The following is a 23,017-nucleotide window of genomic DNA, read 5'->3' on the forward strand; positions in this document are numbered from 1 at the left end:
TGGTGCTTTGTGTTCCTGCTTATCTCCCTCCAGCAGCTGTTACACTTCCCATCTTGCCTATTGATTAATATCATCCTTTAACTTATGACTATCCTCCTCACTATCAACAGCATCATCAATTTTCATGTCATCTGCAAACTTGATCACTATCTGGTGAATTTCAGTTTATTTTAAATTTAGTGACTGCAGAATCCTGGGTAAAGTTTGTCATCTTGAAATATTCCTTCTGTTTTCACAGATGGTGCCTGACCTGCTGAATATTTCCAGCATTTTCTGTTTTTATTCCAGGCTGTTGTTTCTGTCCTGTTTTAGGGCCCAAGCTTTGTAGATTGGGAAAATTGGAAGGGAAAATAGGAAGTTCTGCATTAATCTTATACAGGACAATCTATTTTTTTATTGAAATAAGATCAATTCCTTATGGAAAGAAACTATGGCCAAACTTTTTTCCTTGCTTCAATTCTCCAAACTTCTTTTGATAATGTGACTTATTCAGTCTTTGTGAAGATTAAAGTCTCACATGGTTATTGCTTTTGTTGATTAATACTTAATCCAACAGTATAGTTACTGTAAGGTGGCCTATACATTAATCCAATAACTATTTTACATCTCCATTTATCTCTATCACATGCAAACTGACTCTACTTTTTGATCTAATGATTGCAGGTCATTTCTCACTATTGCCTTTATGTTATTTCTTCATTGCAAGGGCTAGTCATCTACTTTTCACAATATGAAGTACTCTAAATATTTAGTTCCCAACTTTTAGCCATTTTGATGTACATAGAACAGTACAGCACAGGAACAGGCCCTTCAGCCCATAATATTTGTGCTGATCACGATGCCAAATTAAACTAAATATCTTCTGCCTGCACATGATCCATGTCCCTCCATTTCCTGCATATTCACATTCATGAGGAGGGAAGAGTGGAAATAGCGACAGAGGTTTGGACATCATCTCCCAGCATCTATCTATATTTCCACTCTACCCTCCTCTATCTGCCCATCACCCCTCCTTATTTAGATCCACCTATCGCTTGCCATTTCTTGCTCCACCCCTTCCTTTCACCTCATTATACTAGCTATCTCCCTCTACTCTTTCAGTCCATATGAAGAGTCTCGATCCAAAACGTCGACTGTCCATTTCCCTCCACAGATGCTGAGTTACTCCAGCGGTTTGTTTTTTGCTTCAGATTCCAGCATCTGCAGTCTCTTATGTCTCAACTCTACATAAAGTTTTTTTTTCCCTGAAGTTCTTTCTGTGCATTTTGCCCTTCACATTGCACCTGTGCCCCCAATCCTTGAACCATTCACTAATGGGAACTGCCTCTCTCTTTTCAGTTTATTTAAATGCATTATTGTCTTCACTATCGAATCTACTCTCAATCCTCTTTGCTCTAGTATAAACTTGTAGCTAAAAATCTTTATTACTCGAACTAATCTAATAACTCTCTTATGCACCCATTCTGCGACCTTCACATCCTTCCTAAAGTGAAGTAACCAGAAATGGACGCAATGCTCCAGTTGTGACCTAACCAACGTTCAATAAGTTTGCAAATTAACTTCCCTGCTTTTGTACTGTGCTCCTCTGTGTATGAAACTCAGGATCATTCTCTTACTGTCACTCTCTGCCATTTGCAAAGATTTATACCCAGGTATCTCTGTCCAACACATGCTTCAAAAATATTATTCAGCCTATATTGTCCCCTTGCGACATACAAGATGTTGGAGGAACTCAGCAAGTCAGGCAGCATCAATGGAGGGAAATAGTCAACCTTTTGGGTCTAGACTCTTCATCTGGACTGATGGAGGGGAGATGACCAGTATAAAAAGGTGGAGGGAAGCGGGTGGAGCAAGAGCTGGCAAGCAATAGGTGGATCCAGGTGAGGGTTTCAGTTTGAGGCCCTTCATCGGGATTCACCAGTCTTGACCCGAAATGTCGACTGGTTATTTCCCTCCATAGATGCTGCCTGGCCTGCTGAGTTCCTCCAGCATTTTGTGTGTGTTGCTCCAGATTCCAGCATCTGCAGAATCTCTTGTGCATCGTACAAGCAGCAGGTTTTGTCATGGAATGGTAGAGTAGAATTCTCTTCCTTCAGTTTTTATTACTTGGTATACTCTCACTGTTTGCTTAGTAGCAAGCTAGAGACAATATAACAAATTATTGTATTAGCTGAGCTGCTGTTTTACCTGCTGGTGGAGTACATAGTTAGTTTCTCACCATTCTCTTCCTGCCAGAAATATTTTCCTTCAGTGAAATATTTGAACACTCAGAGGCTACATACATTATTTGGTGCTTTTTTATCCCAAACCATTTTAGGGTAATAAAGCACTAAATAAAATCATAGTTATATTGGATTGTGAGCTAATCCAACCGAAATTCTGAAGAATTGATTCATTCTGTCATTAAATTGGTACTAGGATTTTGGACACTAGATGGTGCTGTAACTCCTACTTTGTGAAGAATCAATGAAATAAATGTTACTTTTACTTTTCATATTTTTCTGCCAGTTTCCACAGTTCTCACTTTCACATGATCCACCTCTGAGTTTTTCCTTCCTTTTCCTGACCTCTCCATCTCCATCTCAGGTTAGTGTCCAATATATGTTATAAACCCACAGACTCCCACTGATACATCAACAACACTTCCTCTCACCCTGCTTCCTATAAGGACTTGATTCCATTCTCCCAGCCTTTACATTTCTGCCATATCTGTTCAGATACACCAGTACCTCCTGAGATGTCTTCCTTTCTCTCTAACTGTGACTTTACCTCTACCATAGTTAACAGGTCTTTCAATGTGTATTTTCTGCTCTCACTTGTCTCCTCCCAGCCTGAGAAAGGATAGGGTTATCCTCATCTTCCATTCCATCAAACTTCAAATTCAATGATACTGCAGCAGACATATCTCCCCCTCTCCTCCCCTCTCAGTGTTCCAAAGGGAATATTCCTTTCATAAATTCTGAGTTTGATCTTCTATCTCCACCTCTCATAGTGTAACGGTTAGCATAACGCTATTACAGCGCCAGCGACCCGGGTTCAATTCTGGCTGCTGTCTGTAAGGAGTTTGTACGTTCTCCCTATGTCTGCGTGGGTTTCCTCCGGGTGCTCCGGTTTCCTCCCACATTCCAAAGACGTACAGGTTAGGAGCTGTGGGCATGCTATGTTGGCGCCAGAAGAGTGGCGACACTTGCGGGTTGCCCCCAGCACATTCTTAGTAACACAAAAAGATGCATTTCATTTGTAGCATGTGCAGCTTTTGTTGTTTGATATAGATGAGCGTAATGCATTCCTCACTCTGAAACATCCCCCATAATCAACATCTAGAAACTTACCTTCCCTTGCTCTAGGCCATTGAGGTCAAATCATACTAATAGAAAAGGAAGAAATAAAAGTGAAAAATGCCACAAATGCCCCATTTTTTGAATTTACTTGGCTATTTCTATTCTGATATATGGAACTACAGAAATCTATGAGTTTGTTTTAAATTTTCTAAATTATTATTCCACTCTTTAGTCAGAGTTCTCTGAGATTCCAATACAGCATTTTGTGTCAGTTGAGTTTTATCTAGGTAGGTGAGATATTCTAGCTGTTATCAGTCTCAATTTCAGGCATGTGTAAGCAGACATGGAAATTGCTGCAATCTGCAGCTACAGCTCCTACAGCAGTGGATGATTATTTTTTAAGAATTGTGTCAAAATAACTGATGGGTTTGGCTGCTGTATGAAAGCAAAATAGAAACCTGTTGTGTAATTAGGGGGCAGAGTAAACTTTAAACAGAAGACAGATGACCTTCCTAAGAGAAGTTGGTTTTTACATTCACATTGAGATCTTGACAAAGCAAGAGAACACCTGAATTTCAAGAATCCAGTTGACAACCGACACAGACTCCATAGGATATGGCTGGCTGAGATCTGTATTGTGATGTATCTGATGACTTATAAATTTTTTTGTCAATTATTTTTCAGTTTCCTTATTCCCCTCCAACATGAAGTCCACCATCAGTAGTATCTACAGGAGGCACTGCCTCAAGAAGGCAACATCCATCATCAAAGATCCCCACCATCCAGGCCATGCCACCTTTTCGCAGCTACCATTGGGCAGGAGGTACAGAAGCCTGAAGTCCCAGACCACCAGGTTCAAGAACAGCTACTTCCCTTCAACCATTCAGTTCTTGAACCAACCGGCAAAACCCCAATCACGTTTTAGCAATAATGACCACTCTCATCACTGTGCACAAAAATTGACTTTTTTTTTGTTCTAATTGTGTTTTATCTCTTGAAAAAATTGTGTATAGTTTATGTTTAACATGTTTTTCTTGTGAATGCTGCTTATTTGATGCTATATGCCTGTGATGCTGCTGCAAATAAGTTTTTTATTGTACCTGTGCATACATGTACTTGAGCATATTGACAATAAACTCGACTCTGAAATTCAGGTAGCAATCTGTTTCTTACAGGCCCTTCCCATCTTACGAATGCCTGGTTTATGTATAGCCTGTACATATGAACCAGCATTTGGGAGACCGGCAGGATGGACTTGTCGGCTGCTGTGGGGCTGCAAGCATCTTTTGCTATGTGGGAGCTCAGTTCACAGCTGCATTTCTGACTTGTGAATTGTTCAGGTTATGAACAGTTCACAGGTATGGAACCCTGTCATAACCTGGAGAGGACCTGCACTTATTATTCAAGGATTACAGAAAGCTTTTTTTTTACCAGAATTTCCTCCCTCTTTCTTCTCCGCCTCCAATAGGTAGTTTCTCTGAGTACCCAGGTGGATATCAGGATTCAAGATAGTATGAGGACTTTCCTGAGTGTTCCTGTGATACATTGTAGCAAGAGGGTGGCCCCAAAAATAAATTTATTTTCTAAATTTTCTCATCATCTTAAATCACTTATTTTATCCTCCTGAAGTAATTAATTACAATTACTATCGTTCTTGCCAGGCAATAGGTTATTTTCAAACCTTGTACATAAATATCTGAACCATCAAATGAAACTAATGGCTCGTGATTATTTTGCCATTGTCCATAGTGTGCCATGTAATTAATCATTGCAATTGTATGACAGAATTAAAGACAAAGTTTGGTTTTGCAAAGTCATTTGCAGAGCCAAGTGGAATAGCCTTGCTCCATGCTTTTGCATCAGTACTTTAAACTCCTGAGAAATATCAAAGCAAACATTTCCTTTCATGATGAAGAATTTGAACAATGCTCTGATTTCCCACTGTAAATTATAAACAACCTTTTTTTAGGCACAGTTGGAAATCTATGTGCAAATTACACTTAAAATTGAAGTTGAGTTTAGTGATTTTTTTGATCCCATTTAAAAAAAGTTTGGAACATGTACAAATCATTTCGCATACATTTTGCTGGTTTTTCCTGAGCTCATTTCAATTTCTAGAATGTATTATTGGGAAAAAAACACATAGAAATTACAGTACATAAAAGATTATATTGTTCATGTTGCTGTTTCTGTTTGTGAGTAGATTCACAACGTGCATATCACCAAATCATAGTTTAACTTTTGTGAGCAGGTGTTGAGAGCTACTTTCTCCACCATGAGTTCATACTGGAAAACTTTCAGATGTATTGACAATGTGATAAAATCCATTTCAAGAAAATAATATTTTTGCCAAATTACAAAAACATTTGATTTCACCTTGCAAAAGTTAAACATTTTATGCAAGGTCACACAAAACGCTGGAGGAACTCAGCAAATCAGGCAGCATCAATGGAGGGAAATAAACAGTCGACATAGCGGTTCGAGACCCTTCATCAGGACTGGAAAGGAAGAGGGCAGAAGCCAAAATAAGAAGGTCGGGGGGGAGTGGGAGGAGCACAAGCTGGCAGGTGATAGGTGAGTTCAGGTGAGAGGGGGAAGTTAGGTGGGTGGAGGAGTAGGGATGAAAGGGAGTGATGTAAGGAGCTGGGAGGTGATAGGTAAAAGAGGCAAGGGGCTGAAGAAGAAGGAATCGGGTTGGAGAGGACAGTAGACCATGGAATAAAGGGAAGGAGGTGGGGAATAGATGGGCAGGTTATGAGGGCAGGGGAGGGGAAAGAGAAGGGGTAAGGGGGCCATAGGAATGAGGGAAAACAAAGGGAAGGGGAAAATCACCTGATGAAGGGTCTCGACCCAAAACGTCAACTGTTTATTTCCCTCCATAGACGCTGCCTGACCTGCTGAGTTCCTTCAGCATTTTGTGTGTGTTGCCCCAGTTTTCAGCATCTGCAAAACCTCCTGTGTCTCCACTTTATGTAAAGTAACTACGTTCAATTATGCTCACCAGTTCACTGAATAGCTGGTTAATTTTGATTTGGGCAGTAGTACAAACAATATCTAATCAGCTTCCTGTTTTAATAAATAAAAAAATAAACGTAGCTCTTTAAATATTTCCTGTTTTAGAATATTGAGCCAAATCAGACTTCTTGCTGTCATCAAAAGGCAACCACTGGCATCTAGGTGGTCACAGGTAAGTAATTTCATGTCTAAAGCTACTCTATCATAATAGAAGATCTGCAGCTTCATGCTAATTATAATCCTTTTGGCAAAAAGAAACAATCAATGTTTATTCTCCACAAGTTATTATTCAGGGGAAGGAGTGCTGAGAATTAACTGATCAGGAAGGTTAAAGTTATTATATCATTTCCCCAAAACCTTTAAAGCCGTTTCACCGGCACAGTGCTTTTTTTACTTCTCTCATTAAGGTTAGATAATTTTAACATTTGACAATTGTGTAAAAGGGGAAATATTGGATATGTTACTTTTATGTTTACCCTAATTTCCTTTTCTATCAATGTTTACACTTCAAGTAAGCCAAGTAGTTATCTTTGTAGGACAGATATTTAAATTACTGGAGCTATGTTAAAAGGTTGTAACTAAACATTCTCAATAATTTCTTGTTTAAATTGATTGTTTAGATTGTTATTTTGGGTTATGTTCCAGATGTGGGAGCCAAAAGTGTTCTTGCATACCTAGGATTCCATAAAATGTCTTGCAGATGTTTTCTCATAAATTATCAGGTTTTTGCCATTATTGGTTTAATTTTAATCTTTCCATTTTATTTTCTTATAAATCTTGAAGTTTATTTCTATACACATTCGTGTTGACAGCGAGAATAAGTGTACGTGACTTGTTCATTTCTTTGCAGCATCTTTTACAAAGGTATCCTACTGGAGCCCTTTACTGCACTATTAAGAAGTGGGTTTGTGGTTGTAGTTCCCCATGCAATGAACTATCAATCTTAGTTTTGCCAATGTGGGAAAGCACAATTTTTCCCAATGTTATGTACCTCCAAATGATAGTTTTGAGGTACATTGGCAGAACTAGAAGATACTTGGCACAAGAAGTCAACCAAAACAGGGAAATATATAACTAAAGTACCTCATGGAACTTATGTGCTTGGCAGATTGTATACATTTAAAAACTTTCTCCCTCTGAATTGAGTTAACGAGAGTTTCTCTGGATTTTTATGTGGGTGACAAAGAGTTGGCTTGGATTGCAATGGAGCCAGGTTCATGTTTGGAATCATGCAGCATATTTGCTTCCTTTAGCCTTGTGTACATTTTCTGATAAATGTGTTTCCCCTTTTTGTGGGGTTTTTGTGCCAGGTGTCTTTGTCTTTTGCAATTCCACCCAATAATTGTCATTAGGAGGTATATAAAAGTGGTGAAAACAACTCTTTGTTTTCCCATGTTGACTAGGCTGAGACTGTGGGCACCGTAGGTTACTTAGATTAACTGTTTCTAGCCTAACAATGTGTAAGCATTTCTTACAAGTCCAGAACATTTTCAGAGCACTTTATAATGAAGATAACTGGACTGGGACACTGACCATGGGAAAACAAAATGGAAATCTTTCATTGAAGTAGCTCCTTTCATGAGCATTTCAGATGCTCCAAAGCTTCTTACATTCAATGTTGTACCTTTTTAAATGTAACAACTATTTTAATGTAGGAAACACAACATGATAATCACATCATGGTGTTGGTTGAGGGGAAATATTGGCAGGACACCAGGAAGAACTCTGCTCCTCTCCTTTGAAATTGTGACTTGGGATCCTTTATATATACACCTTACAGGGCAAATAAAGTATTGGTTTATCATCTTACCTGAAAGTTTACACATATATGACAAAGGAAATGAAGGGATATTCCCAGGAGAGGATGGAATCAGAAGGAGTTGGAGTGGTGGGTAATAAGGAAGTTTAGGAGATTATTATTGCTTGGAAATTGGATTTCACCTGTCTTCGTGCCCTAATTGATTATTGCGAGAAGCACTACTGGTAAATCGCATCCCCCAAGAAATGATAAAATTGGTGAAAAACAAATGGTCAAGAACAGTAGCATGATTTTCACCCAAAAAGCATGTTAAAATGCAACCCGCATGTTCCCTGACAGAACCAGGTTGAATTCTATGCAGGTGCCATCACTTTGTTATGCAACAGTCAAGGAACAGTTTCATCCCTAAAAGGTACATCCTTACCACAGCCAGCTATTAGCAGCACACAATATGACTGCCATGGGGGAGAGAGAAGCTGCAGGTGATAGGGAGAGAGTGCACTGTTTACACAAAGGACATTGAAGTTCTCATAAATGCCTGAAGGGAGGTCCTGCGTACCAGGAGAACCGTCAGGGCCACAGTGAAAAGAGCCTTGCAATGGTGGTTTGAATTGTCTCCTCCAAAACATCCTTCAGTGTGTAAAGAGAAGTCAGTGGTCTGTCAGACGCTAGCATTGTTGCATACCTGGTGATGCTTTACTTAGTTAGGATGCTAATAGCATGCATTTCAGTTCAAGTAGCTTGAGGATTTAGTTGATTGTTTCTGGCTGAGTAGGATGCTGTTCAAATAAAAATGAAGAACTCACTACCAAGCAGCATATTAAATAAGTAAGACTAGTGCCTTACCTGTCATATAAATCTTTGCGGGCCAATTTGCTAAGTATATTCAGATGTTCATTGGCTGCAATGGTGACTATTCACCATTGCTGTAGATAAGCAGATCCAAGGTCCACTTTACTGGTATTAACAGTGTTTTGACCACTGTTAACATCAGCAGGGTGGGTCTCTTGCAAGAAAAATGGAATGTTCACAGAGTGCTTAAAGCAAGGTACCATTCTTAGGCAAATAGGGATACATTATAGCAACATATTTAAGTAATAGGATTCATTCTCTGATGTGTTTTCAGAGCAGCTGGACCTGCAAAACAGTATGTGAAGGAATATAATGGGTTATCTGAGATGACTCTTCTCTTTAAAGGTGTACTTTGGTTCTGGTTACAAATAAAGTGTGGAGAGAGTCACTTTTGCAGGAAAGCTCAAGGACATAACAATGTTCAATAGAGAGGATATTCTTGGAGGATCATACAGTGAGGCCATATGGGAAGAACTTAGAAACAAGAAGGGGATGGTCACTCTGACGGGATTGTATTATAGGCCCCCCAATAGTCAGCGGGAATTGGAGGACCAGGTCTGTAGAGAGATTGCAGCTAGTTGTAAACATAATAGGGTAGTATTAGTGGGAGATTTAACTTCCCTAATATTGACAGGGCCAACCATAGTGTGAAAGACTTGGATGGATTGAAATTTGTGAAATGTGCCCAAGAAAGTTTTCTTTATCAATATATAGAAGGAACTGCTAGAAAAGGTGCAAGACTGGACCTCCTCCTGGGAAATGAGGTAGGGCAAGTGGCGAGCACTTTGGGTCCAGTGACCATAATTCTATTAGTTTAGAAATAGTTATGGAGAAGGATATGACCAGTTCACACGTTAAGGTCCTGAACTGAGGTACAGCAAATTTTGGAGCCATTAGGCGGGATCTTGCAGTGGTTGATTGGGCGAGATTTTTTGCAGGGAAAGGAGTGTTTGCTAAGTGGGAGGCCTTTAAAAGTGTGATGTCAAAAGTGCAGGACCTGCATATTCCTGTTAGGGTGAAGGACAAGGCTGACAGGTTTAGGGAACCCTGGTTGATGAGAGATATTGAGGCTCTGGTTAAGAAAAAGAGGGAGGCATACACTGAGCATAAGCAATTGGGAACTGGTGAATCTCTTGATGACTACAAGGAGTGTAGGGGTGCACAAGAGAGAAGTTAGGAGGGCAAAAAGAGGATATGAGAAGGACCTGGCAGGCAAAGTGAGGCAAAATCCCAAGAGATTCTATGGATATATTAAGAGTAAAAGGGTGGCTAGAGAAAAAATCGGTCTCCTTAAAGATCAGCATGGTCATATGTGTGTGGAACCGAAGGAAATGAGTGAGATTTTTAATGAATATTTCTCATCAGTTTTTACTGTGGAGAAAATGACGGATGCTAAGGAAATGGGGGAAATGAATGGTCTTGTCTTGGACCACAAACGAATGAGCAGGGAGGAGGTGGATAAATCCCCAGGGCTTCACCTAGTGTATTCTCAGACCTAGTGGGAAGCTAGAGAAGAAATTGCGGAGGCCCTTGCAGAGATTTTTGCTTCAACTCTAGCCATGGGTGAGGTTCCGGAGGATGGGAGAGTGGCTAATGTGGTACCATTGTTTAAAAAGGGTAGTTAAAAACAAGCCAGGAAACTACAGGCCAGTGAGTCTGACATGGGTAGTGGGTAAATTGCTGGAGGGGATTCTGAGGGACAGGATCTACCAACATTTGGAGAGACAGGGTCTGATTCAGAACAGTCAGCGCGGCTTTGTGCATGGGAATCGTGTCTGACAAATCTCTTGAAGTTCTTTGAGGAGGTAACCAAGAGGGTAGATGAAGTTAGGGCAGTGGATGTTTTCTATATGGGCTTTAGCAAGGCATTTGGTAAGGTCCCTCATGGCAGGCTAGTCTGGAAGGTTAGTTTGCATGGGATCCAGGGGGACATAGTGGATTGAATTCATAATTGGCTCAGTGGTAGGAAGCAGAGGGTGATGGTTGAGGGTCGCTTCTCAAACTGGAGGTCTGTGTCTAGTGGTGTGCCACAGGAGTTGATACTGGGACCTTTATTGTTTGTAATTTATATAAACGCTTTAGCTGTGAATGTACAAGGCATGGTTAGTAAGTTTGTGGATGATAGGTGGTGTTGTAGATAGTGCAGAAGGTTATGAAAAATTACAGGGGGATCTTGATCATCTAGGTAAGTGGGCTGAGGACTGGCAAGTGGCTTTCAATCCAGATAAATGTGAGGTATTGCATTTTAGACTATAAAACCACAAGACATTGGAGCAGAATTAGGCCATTCGGCCCTTCAAGTCTGCTCCACCATTTGATCATTGCTGATTTATTTTTTCCTCTCAACCCCTTTCTCCTGCCTTCTCCCTGTAACCTTTGATGCCATTACTAATCAGAACCTATCAATCTCCGCTTTAAATATACCCAATGACTTGGCCTCCACAGCCATCTTTGGCAATGAATTCTACAGGTTCACCACTTTCTGGCTAAAGAAATTCCTCCTCATCTCTGTTATAAAGGGACGTCCTTCTATCCTAATTTTTGCAATATTGTATGCCCTCTCTTTTGCTTTTATGCTGTCTTGACTTCCCTTGTCAGCCATGGTTGCCTCACCCTCCCTTTAGAATGCTACTTCTTCTTCTTCTTTGGAATGAACTGATCCTGCATCTTCCGAATTACTCCCAGAAACTCCTGCCATTGCTGCTCTACTGTCATCCCAGCTAGGGTACCCTTCCAATCTACTTCTTTCACACCAGCTCCTCTTTCATGCCTCTTTAGTTACCTTTACTCAACTATAATACCGAGACATCCAATTTTAGCTTCTCCCTCTCAAACTGCAGGGTGAATTCTAGCACATTATGATCACTGCCTCCTAAGGGTTCCTTTACCTTAAACTCCCTAATCAAATCTGGTTCATTGCACAACACCAAATCCAGAATTGCCTTTTCCCTAGTGGGCTCAACCACAAGCTGCTCTAAAAAGCCATCTCGTAGGCATTCTACAAATTCCTTCTCTTGGAATCCAGTACCAATTTGATTTTCCAAATATACCTGCATATTGAAATCCCTCATGACCACCGTAACATTGCCCTTTTTACATGTCTTTTCTATCTCCTGTTTTAATTCATACCCCACATCCTGGCTACTATTTGGAGGCCTGCATATAATTCCCATCAGGGTCCTTTTACCCTTGCAGTTTCTTAACTCTACCCACAAGGATTCTACATCTTCTGATCCTATGTCACTTCTTGCTAAGGATTTGATTTTATTTTTTACCAACAGAGCCACACCACCCCCTCTACCCACCTGCCTGTCTTTTCGATAGAATGCGTATCCTTGGATGTTTAACTCCCAGCTGTGATCTTCTTTCAACCATGACTCTGTGATGCCCATGATGTCATACCTGCCAATTTCTAACTGCACTATGAGCTCATCCACATTAATTCGTATACTGCATGCATTCAAATATAACACCTTCAGTCCTGTATTCACCACCCTTCATCTGAAATTTGTCTCCATGTTGCCTGAAGTTAAATTCTTATCCCTTCCTAAACTTGTCTTATTCTTTATTCTGGAGACTTTAATAACCTCTCCTGCACTCTGCTTTCCTTTTTTGGAAAAGTATGCATCCATACTTTTCCAATCTGTTGAACCCACCCCCCTATCTACAACCCTAGTTATGTGATTCGCCAGGACCCTGGTCCCAGCATGATTCAGGTGGAGCCTGTCCCATTGGAACAACTCCCTCCTTCCCCAATACTGGTGCCAATGTCCCACGAATTCAAACCCACTTCTCCCACACCAGTCTTTGAGCCATGCATTTAACTCTCTGCTCTTATTTACCCTGTGCCAATTTGCACGTGGCTCAGGTAGCAATCCACAGATTATTATCGTTTTGGTTCTGCTTTTTAATTTAGTCCCTAGCTGCTCAAATTCCCTCTGCAGAACCTCTTTCCTTGTTCTACCTATGTTGTTGGTACCCAGATGGACCACGACAATTGGTTCTTTCCCTTCCCGTTCCAAATTCCTCTGCAAGTCAGATGAGATGTCCTGAACCAGGGCACCAGGCAGGCAACAGAGCCTTCGGGTCTCTTGATCCTTGCAACAGAGTATTGTGTCTATTCCCCTGACTATACTATCCCCAATCACAACTACATTTCTCTTTTCTGCCCCCTCTTGAATGGCTCCCTGAACCACAGTGCCACAGTTCAGTTGCTCATCCTTCCTACACCCCCCATCTCATCCGCAAAGGGAGCAAGAATCTCAGACCTGTTGGACAAGCTCAAGGGCTGAGGAACCTCCAGCACTACCTCTTGGATCCCTGTACATGCCTCACTCACAGTCACACCCTCTTGTCCCTGACCACAGACAGAATTTGAAGTAGTTAATCTAATAGGTGTGACTGCCTCCTGAAACACAGCATCCAGGTAACTCTCCCAACCACCCCCCCCCCCCCCGCCCCGATTCGTCGCAGTGTTTGAAGCTCAAATTGCAGGTCATCAACTTTGAGCCTGAGTTCCTTGAGCAATCAATCACAAAGGGGTCCACCAGCTCCCACATCATGCAGCTACAGCACATCACCTGATCCTACATCCCTACTTTATTCAATTAGTTATAATTTGATGTCTTTTTCTTTAACTACTATAAAAAACCTTACCTGTTCTTACCTGCTACTCACCTGTGCCTCCCTGCCGAAGCCTCGTGAACTAAAGCCTCAGATTTCCACTCCTACACTAGCCCACTGTCACAATGGGAGATCAAACCAGTGTCGGACTTATATAGCGAACAGTAGGACCCTGGGGAGTGTTAGTAGAACAGAGGAACAGAGGAGTGCATGTGCACTGTTCACTGAAAGTGATGTTACAGGTAGACAGGTGAAGCAGGTGTTTTGCACGCCGGCCTTCATCAGTCAGGGCGTTTGAGTATGGGAAGTTATGTTGCAGTTATATCAGACATTGGTGAGGCCACACTTGGAGTATTGTGTACTGTTTTGGTCACATTGTTATAAGAAAGATGTAATTAAACTAGAAAGAGTGCAGAACAGATTTACCAGGATGTTGCCTGGACTTTGTGGCCTGAGTTACAAGGAAAGCTTGCGTAGATTAGGACTTTATTCCCTGCAACGTAGGAGATTGAAAGGTGACCCGATAGAGGTGTATAAGATCATGAGAGGCATAGACAGGGTGAAAGCACATTGTCTTTTTCCCAGGGAGAGGATACTAAAAACTAGAGGATATATGTTTAAGATCAGAGGCGAGAGATTTAGAAGGGACATTAGGGGCAGCTTCTTTACACAAAGGGTGGTGTGTATTTGGAATGAGCTGCCAGAAATTGTGGTTGAAGTGAGCACATTAGCAACGTTTAAAAGCCATCTAGATAAGTACATGGATAGGAGAGGTTTAGAGGGCTATGGGCCAAATGCAGGCAGATGGGACTAGCTTGCTGGGCAACACAGTCGGCATGAATGAGTTGAGCTGAAGGGCCTGTTTCCATGCAGTATGACTCTATGACTCTAATGTGGTGTGTGTTTGTGAGTCATTTCTCCGTGAGGGAATTCCATCCAGCCATTGGCCCATCTGTGTCCTGTTTTGGCCAGTTGCTCCACAGGGAAGCGATGCCCAGTTCAGCAGGTCTTCAGCTTCTGTGTCTGCACACTGCAGTACGGGAGTCGGGATGCTGATGCATCTTTCCCTCTGCTTCGCCACTCGATTCATCGCGGAGCCCACACTGAGCTGAGGGGCTCATTGCACATGGTGTCTGGGTTTACTCCAGCTACAGCTGATTTACAAGCAATAAACTCATTCATTTGAATGGAATCACTGACCTTCACTAAAAAGATTAGTGAAGCTTTTTGTCTCTCTTTTCGTGTTGCATTCTATACTTATGTTTTTAATTAATCAACTGTAGTGCAATATGTTTTGTACTGTACTTAATATTTTTATTGTTAATTTTTTTATATATACTTTCCAATGGTTTTAGCTGTCTTTGAATATCAAAGGGTGTTAAAGGCCATCAGACAGTGCTAAGGACAGGGCTTCACATTCCACTGCCTAACACCCACCCAGTGTTTGCAGCCCACTCCATTTCACAGAAGGGTCACAGTGTGAAGACGTTCAGCATGCCCCATACCCCTCTGCCACATCAGCTAAGTGCAGCCATCTGAATAGTGTGGGGCTATGTGGAAGCAGTAGGTTTTATCAAGAATGTTCTTGCTTGCTGCCTCTGCCCTGCGTAGAGTGTGGTGATCCAACTTGTTTGGTTATGCTGGAGCATCCATCTCTGAGCCATCATGATCTTCTTTGTTCCCCCTGCTCCTGATTGGTCTACTTGTAATGTTTTCTGGCCCCCAGGCTCCAACTTTCCTGCCTGGTCCTCCTCAGGTGTCAGTTGTTGTCGCTGGTTAGCCAGGTTGTAGTGCATGCAGGAAGTGATAACAAAGGGTGTGTACTATGTGCACCTCCAGGCTGATGTGGATCGAGGGATCTCACCATCAGGTTTCTGATGGCATGCTTCATCACAACATATTCTGCATGGTTGTTGCTATATCAATGGGCAGCAAACTATGATTTGTGATTTGTGATCTGTGAACTGTGCAGTTGTGACCACCCAGAATGATACCGAAGAAGCTAAGAGTCACTTTGACCTTGACCCCCCCCACCGAGATTGATCCAAGCCTAAAAGCTAGGTTAGAACTCATCCTGCAGAATGACACATATCTCAGTGGTAGCCTTTGAAAACCTGTGTACACATTGACCCTCTGAGAAGCCAAGATAGGATCTTGTATTTCTGAAAATTCTTTGCACAGCTCTTCAGATATGTGCATCCTTGTGTCCCCTGCCCTGAAGTCCCTAATCCTCACTGTCTTACTTATAACACCTAACCCAAATTTTTCTTTCAGAAAGTGATAACTGAGGTACCCATCAAATGCTTACAGCACTCCTTACAAGTTCAACCATATTTTGAGAAACTGCGAGGTGTTTTATCAGTCTGCATTTTATCAGTCTGTATTGGAATTGCTTTCAGCTGAGTTTTCTTTGATACCTTAAAGGATACAGCACATAGTGTTCCTTGTTTTCCTGTGACTCTTAATTTACATCAATTTGCAGGAGCTTGAAGCTGCAATTCATGTCATGAGGAGTTGAAACATGCATTGTATGGCAATTGACACCATTAATTGAACATCTGATGCAGGGAAAACATCAGATGTGCCAACATGAATTGCAACCTGAAGTACCTGGTTCAATTTCTTGATTGGTATGATTTCACCCTGAAAGAATTACTAACGCAATTTACTCTGGGTTAAATCAATTTTGTACTAAAAAATCGTTGGATGATCCAATCTCCAGGCATATCAATGAGAAACAAAATAGATTCTGTGGCACTTAAGAGTGAAGGCTGGGGTTGATAGAGCACAATGGATGATACCCTGTAGCAGAAAGAATTAGCCTTGGAAGGCCAAGAGCAGATCTAGGAAGCACATGAATCATCCTTAGAAGAGCAGCAAAGAAAGACAAGCTCAGTAGAGTAGTTGGAGGAGGAGAAGCAGAAACCGAAGCATCCAGAACCTTTTCTCAGGAAGAGCTGAGATGCACATGAAATGAGGAAAGTATTGAATTCAAAAAGTCTGAAGGATGGGAACAGGGTGGTGGCTGAGTTCAGCTAATTTTGGAAGCAGAGATTATTGGTTCTGGGAAAACTGTCAGTATGTTCACTCAATGGAACAGGAATGAGCAAAGCTATGGTAAAAGCAGTGCCTGGAATTCAGGTGTAGGAGAAAGGCTATGTCCATTTAGGTGGAATTGTCAATCTTTAAAGAAATTTCTGATTGATAAATGAACAGGATAGCTTACTTTCAGAGAAACCAGGTTCAGACAAGGTGTCAGGAGGTTCTATGAGAGAAAACGTGTCCATTCCCAATGTAGGATCGAAAGAGTTAGCAAATACTAGGGATACCCCTTGAGTGTGAAAATAGTAGTCAGGATTTTCCACTTCAGCTCCACTGGAGCTCATATCAAGAATTTCATTCCCAGATGGGTGGTTTTCCAAACAAGTGGTCAGAAAGTGATGACAGGAAAAGTAGATTTTTCTAATGTAGACAGAAGAGACTGCGAATGCTGGAATCTGGAGCAACAAATCTACTGGAGAAACTTAGCAGGTTGAGTAGCATCAGTCCTGATGCAGGGTTTTGACCTGAAACATTGACAATTCTTTTCCTCACAGATGCCAATTGACTTGCTGAGTTCCTTCAGCAGATTGTTTGCAGATTTTTAAAATATTTTCTCTCAAGGCGAGCCAGGACCAGCAAAGAGGAAAGTTCCAGCAAATGAGTTTCATGCCATAATTCAACTGAGTTGCCTAACCTTGCCTTTTCCATGGGCTTTCTGGCAGAGGTCAACAAATGACAATCCTGATCGACTTTCCCTTTCCTCAGTTGAGAGTACTGACTTATATCCCATTCTCATTTTTACTTACCATCTTTCCCTTGCAATACAGGAAGAAAAATGCACATTGATTTTTCAGAAAGTCATCAGTCCACATTATGTCCACCCAGCATTTTGGGAAGATTTTATCTCAACACTCCAAAACTGAGCAGGCATAAGCTTTTTATCATCGTTTTCAATCTGCATTTTGGTTTATTAAGTTACTTAAAGTGCTGGGTTTTTTTGCAAGCAGTTTTGTGAAACATTTCTTTTACAAATAAGAAGAAATTCTAATGCCAATGCCAATGGTCTAAAACTCTGGTTAGACCACACTTCAGTTCTGGTTGCCTCATTTTAGGAAGGATGTGGAAGCTTTAGAGAGGGTACAGAGGAGATTTACCAGGATGCTGCCTGGATTGGAGAGCACGTCTTATGAGGATAGGTTGAGCAAGCTAGGGCTTTTCTCTTTGGAGCAAAGGAGGATGAGAAGTGACTTGATAGAGGTGTACAAGATGATTAAGAGGCATAGATTGAGTGGACAGTTAGAGATTTCTTCCCAGGGCAAAAGTGGCTAACACTAGGGGGCATAATTTTAAGGTGATTGGAGGAAGGTATAAGGGGGATGTCAGAGGGAAGTTTTTAACACAGAAAGTGATGGGTGCATGGAACGCACTGCCGGCGGAGATTGTGGAGGCAGATACACTAAGGTCATTTAAGAGACTCTTAGAAAGCCACATGAATGATAGAAAAATGGAGGGCTATATGGGAGGGAAGGGTTAGATAGATCTTAGAGCAGGATAAAATGTCGGCACAACATCATGGGCCGAAGGGCCTGTACTGTGCTGTAATGTTCTATGTTCAATGTGGTTTCCAAAACAACAGCTTAATGTGATGCTGTTTCCTCAACAGCTGCTTTTTAAATTTACACCATCATTGTGGACATGCTGCTCTATAAATAACACCATAGTGTTTCTTTATTCACAGTTTCATAACTATCAGCATTCTTTATAGGATAAATCCGTCTTACTGACATTTAATGGACTGTAATTAAATCGGAAGAATGCTTTTGAAGGTTTATGTTGTCTATCATTCCAGTACTTTATTCCCTGATGTTCAGCCACTAGCACTTAACTGTGAATATTCAGGATACACAATGCATTTGCTAAAAAAAATGATTTAGTTAAGTGCATTTTGTTACAAAAGAAGTATTGTTAACCTGACACAAATTTTAACTTAGAAACTACTCCAAATGAGTTGGTTTTTGAATAGATTAATGTCTCATAAAATAATCACTGCACCTAATGGCTCTATTTTCACCAGACACGAAGTGGTAAACTTTCATCAAACATCAAAGTGAAATATGCTCCTTTGTTTCTGTGCGTCGTCATGGTTGCTTCAGTGCCATCACCAATCTAATCCCATCCTCAAACCCACCACACTCCTTCAGATTGAGGGGAATACCGATTACAACTGACATCTTCAGCTGCTTCATCAATGAGCTTCCTTCCATCATAAGGTCAGGAGTTGAGATGTTCGCTGAAGATTGCCTTGTGTTCAATTCCACTTGCAGCTCCTCAGCAAACAGAGCAACCTATACCTGTATGCAGCAAGCCCTAAACAGCATCCAGGCATGGCTGGATAAGTGCAAGTAATGTTGGTGCCACAAAAGTGCCAGGGAATGCCCGTCTCCATCAAGGCAGATGCTAATCACCTACTCTAGACATTCAATGGCATTACCGTCCAGTCCTCTGCCATCAGTATCCTGGAGGCCATCACTGACCAGAAATTCAACTGGCCAGAAGGTGTGCATCCTGCAGTAAGTGATTCATCTCCTGACATTTCCACCATTTATAAGTCACAAGTCAGGAGTGGGATGAAATATTCTGCACTTGCCTGAATGAGTGCAGTTCCAATACCTGATAGTCTTCCATCTTAAACATTCATTCCCTTCACCACCAGTACACAGTGACTACAATGTATACTACTTACAAAATGCACCACAGTTATTTACCCAGGCTATTCCGTCAGCAGCTCCCATGCCTGCAATTCTACCATGAAGAAGAACAAGGGCAGCAGATGCATGAGAACACCACCATCTGCAGGTTCCTGTCAAATTAGCATACCATCCTGATGAGGAAATATGTCACTAGTTCTTCATTGTTGCTGGGTCTAAAGTTTTGAACTCCCAACCAAACAATACTGTGGGAGTACCTTTGCTGGAAGGACTGCACTCCTTCGAGATGGCAGCTCACCACTACCTATTCAAGGGAAATTAGGGATGAACAATAAGTGATGGCAACACTCAGATCCTGAAATGAATTTTAAAAAAATACATGGCCACTGAATGATATCACGGCACTGTGATTGCAAAGTCAGAGTTGTTAAAACTTTTGGTGTCCTGTGGTGTCTGCTGGTCATAGAACATAGAACATAGAACAATACAGCACAGTACAGGCCCTTCGGCCCACAATGTTGTGCCAACATTTTATCCTGCTCTAAGATCTACCTAACCCTTCCCTCCCACATAGCCCCCCATTTCTCTATCATTCATGTGTCTATCTAAGAGTCTCTTAAATGTCCCTAATGTATCTGCCCCCACAACCTCTGCCGGCAGTGCGTTCCATGCACCCACCACTTTCTGTGTAAAAAACTTACCCCTGACATTCCCCCTTATGTCTTCCTCCAGTCACCTTAAAATTATGTCCCCTCGTGGTAGCCATTGTCTCACTGGGAAAAGTTGCTCATGGAAAGCTTCAGAAGCCAGCACCATGTCTGTATGGAGCAGATGTTATTAGTCTAACAGGAGACATAAGAGACTGCAGATGCTGGAATCTGGAGCAAAAGCAATCTGCTGGAGGAACTCAGTGGGTCAAGCAGAATCTGTGAGGGGGGGGTGGGGAGAAGGATGTCGATGTTTGGGGTTGAAACCCTGCATTGGAACTGGGTTGCATTGGGTTCCAACATGGCATGTCTCCAGAGTTTCTGAACCATTGCGTTAGATTTTCTACTTTGGTCTTTAAAATCTGAAAGACCTTTTAAAGAAAAATTAGAAAGCCAAAAAAAAAATTATTTTGAAAGCCTCAATCTAACCTTACTCAAAAACAGTGAAGTTTAGGTGCAAAGTTTGTTCATTTAACAGAATTTACTGATTTCCAGTGAAGTCATGAATTGGACCATTGAACTCCTATCTTCAATGTTGACTGGCTCAGTGGAAGGTAAGTACAAAGTTGAGAAACATTTTACTGCCCAAAAGGTTTAATTGAAGTATGTTCAGTAACCTTTCCGTTCTTCTCCTGTTTTGTTTGTAAAGTGGGAAAAGCAACCATTTGCTCTTGGAGTCCTATTTTGGGGTGCAATGAATCACCACAATTGTCCTCACACTCCCTGTTTAGGAAGGTTGAAATAAATTTATCTCTGATTCTTATTCAGAAACCCTTGAATTGGATCATGTGTATCAGCAGGTTCAGTGGGGGAAGTTACTGGATGAGTAGTCCAGGTAAACCCAGACTAACAGTCTGAATTCCCATCATGGCAGCCTCGACATTTAAATTCAATTAATAATCTGGCATTATTAATAAATCAATACTGCTGATTACAAATCTAATGGGTAGCTGTAGAAATCCATTTTGTTCACTAATGTTTAGAATCTATGTGTCTCAAGAACCACCAGTGTTGTGGAATCTTAAATGCCACACAGTTCAAGATCAATTAGAGATGCAATAAATGCCAGTAATGCCCTATTCCTGAAAAAAGCAATAACCAAACAAAAAGAATCTCAGCTGTAGAATAACCTGCTGATCTACTCTGGACTTGTGTATGAATAATGACCATGTAACTAAGGTGTAGGAGGCTGCCTGTGAAAATTAGTGCCATCTGGAGGGACGAGATAGGAAGAGAAGGTGACAAATAGGAAACAATGATTCCATGATTCTTTCAGGTTTTCCCTATGCTGTCAATCATCTTTCAGTTGAAGTGGACAAGGAGGTGTGATCTGTCCCACTCTTGGACAACCAGTTCAAAGATAAGTAAAAAAGACTCCACATATTTGCAGACAAAACTTAAATAAAGCTTAGACATAGGAAGACTAAAAAACACAGGAGTGAAGAACTGTGCTGAGAGCAGAGATTCACTAGCTGTGTGACCGATAAAAATAACACCAGGAGCAGGTAAAGAAAATGTAAACATTAGGGGTGGAACTCAAGAAACAAAAATACTAACAACATATAAAAATCATTAGAATCAGACTCAAAAAAAGCCACAAGATGGAGGCCACAGAGCATCAGGAAGCACTAAAACGCTGGCAGTGTGCACTGGAAACAGCTGTAGGGAAGACCACAAACAAACAGCTGTTGTAGTGTGTTATGGTGTAGGTGGTGGATTATTTCAGGACCATAGAATGCATTTAATGTCATGGGATAGGGAGGTTTTGTTTTAATAATGAGGATGTGGTCCGATTACAGGCATTTTCAGCATTTTTCCATCATGATCAACATCTCCTCACTATGTATTTTAACTATCTCTTATAGCTGGTATGGACCTTTTCCCTGTCTCCAGCTCCCAGTTAGCGATTCTTCTGTCCTGCTCCTTTACCTAACTTCTGCTCCTCTGATAATCGAATGGATCCCACTGGACTTGGTTTGTGACTTGTAGACACACTCAGCCTTGTGGTGCACAAACCTTTTGCTGTCACATAGCTCCCATGACCAGAGACATTTAGGAGTAGCTGAACAATATAGGAGCATATATATTAGTAGCAGGAGAAGGCCCCTCAGTCCCTCAAGCCTGCTCTACCATTTAATAAGATCATGGTTGATTTGATTGTAACCTCCACTCTGCTGTCTTGTCTACTCCAGCTACCTTCCTCCCCCATGCCCATAAAGAATCTATCTACCTCTTGCCTAAAAATATTCAAAGATTCTACTTCCTACTCCAATGAGGGAGAGAGTTTCAAAGACTCCAAATTTTGCCTCATCTCTGTCTGAAATAGGAGACCACTATTTTTTAAACAGTGACCCCTAATTCTAGATTCTCCCTTAAGAAGAAATATCCTCTCCAATACAGATTCTGATCACACTCGTAAATACTTCAATCAAGTCACTGCTCACTCTTCTAAACTAACAAGCTTAGCCTGTTCAAACTTTCCTCACAAAACAACCCGCCCATTCCAGATATTAGTCTAGCAAACCTCACTAAACTGCCTTCAATTCATTAACATCCTTCTTTCGTTATAGGGATCAATACTGTACACAGTATTTGAGATATGGTCTCCCCAAAGCCCTTTTCAAGTCAAGAATAACCTCCTTACTTTTGTGTTCAATTCCCCTAGCACTCAGTTAGCTTTCCTAATTACTTGCTGTGGCTATACACTAGCCTTTTGTGAATCATGCACTATGACATAGAGATCCTTCAGCACCTCAGAGTTCTGCAAACTCTCACCATTTAAGCTTTTGTTTTCCTGCCAAAATGGATGATTTCACATTTTTCCATATTGTACTCCTTTTGCCAAATCTTTTACCCACTCACTTAACCTATCTCTGTCCCTTTGTAGCACTGATGTAATGAAATGATCTGTATGGATGGCATGCAAAACAAAGTTTTTCACTGTACCTTGGTGCATGTGACAATAATAAACCAATTTAGAAGTTTACTAATTTATCTCCTCTTCAGAACTCACTTTCATTTGTATTAACC

This window comes from Pristis pectinata, chromosome 2, assembly GCF_009764475.1.
Source record: "Pristis pectinata isolate sPriPec2 chromosome 2, sPriPec2.1.pri, whole genome shotgun sequence".
In the NCBI taxonomy this organism is placed as follows: Eukaryota; Metazoa; Chordata; class Chondrichthyes; order Rhinopristiformes; family Pristidae; genus Pristis; species Pristis pectinata.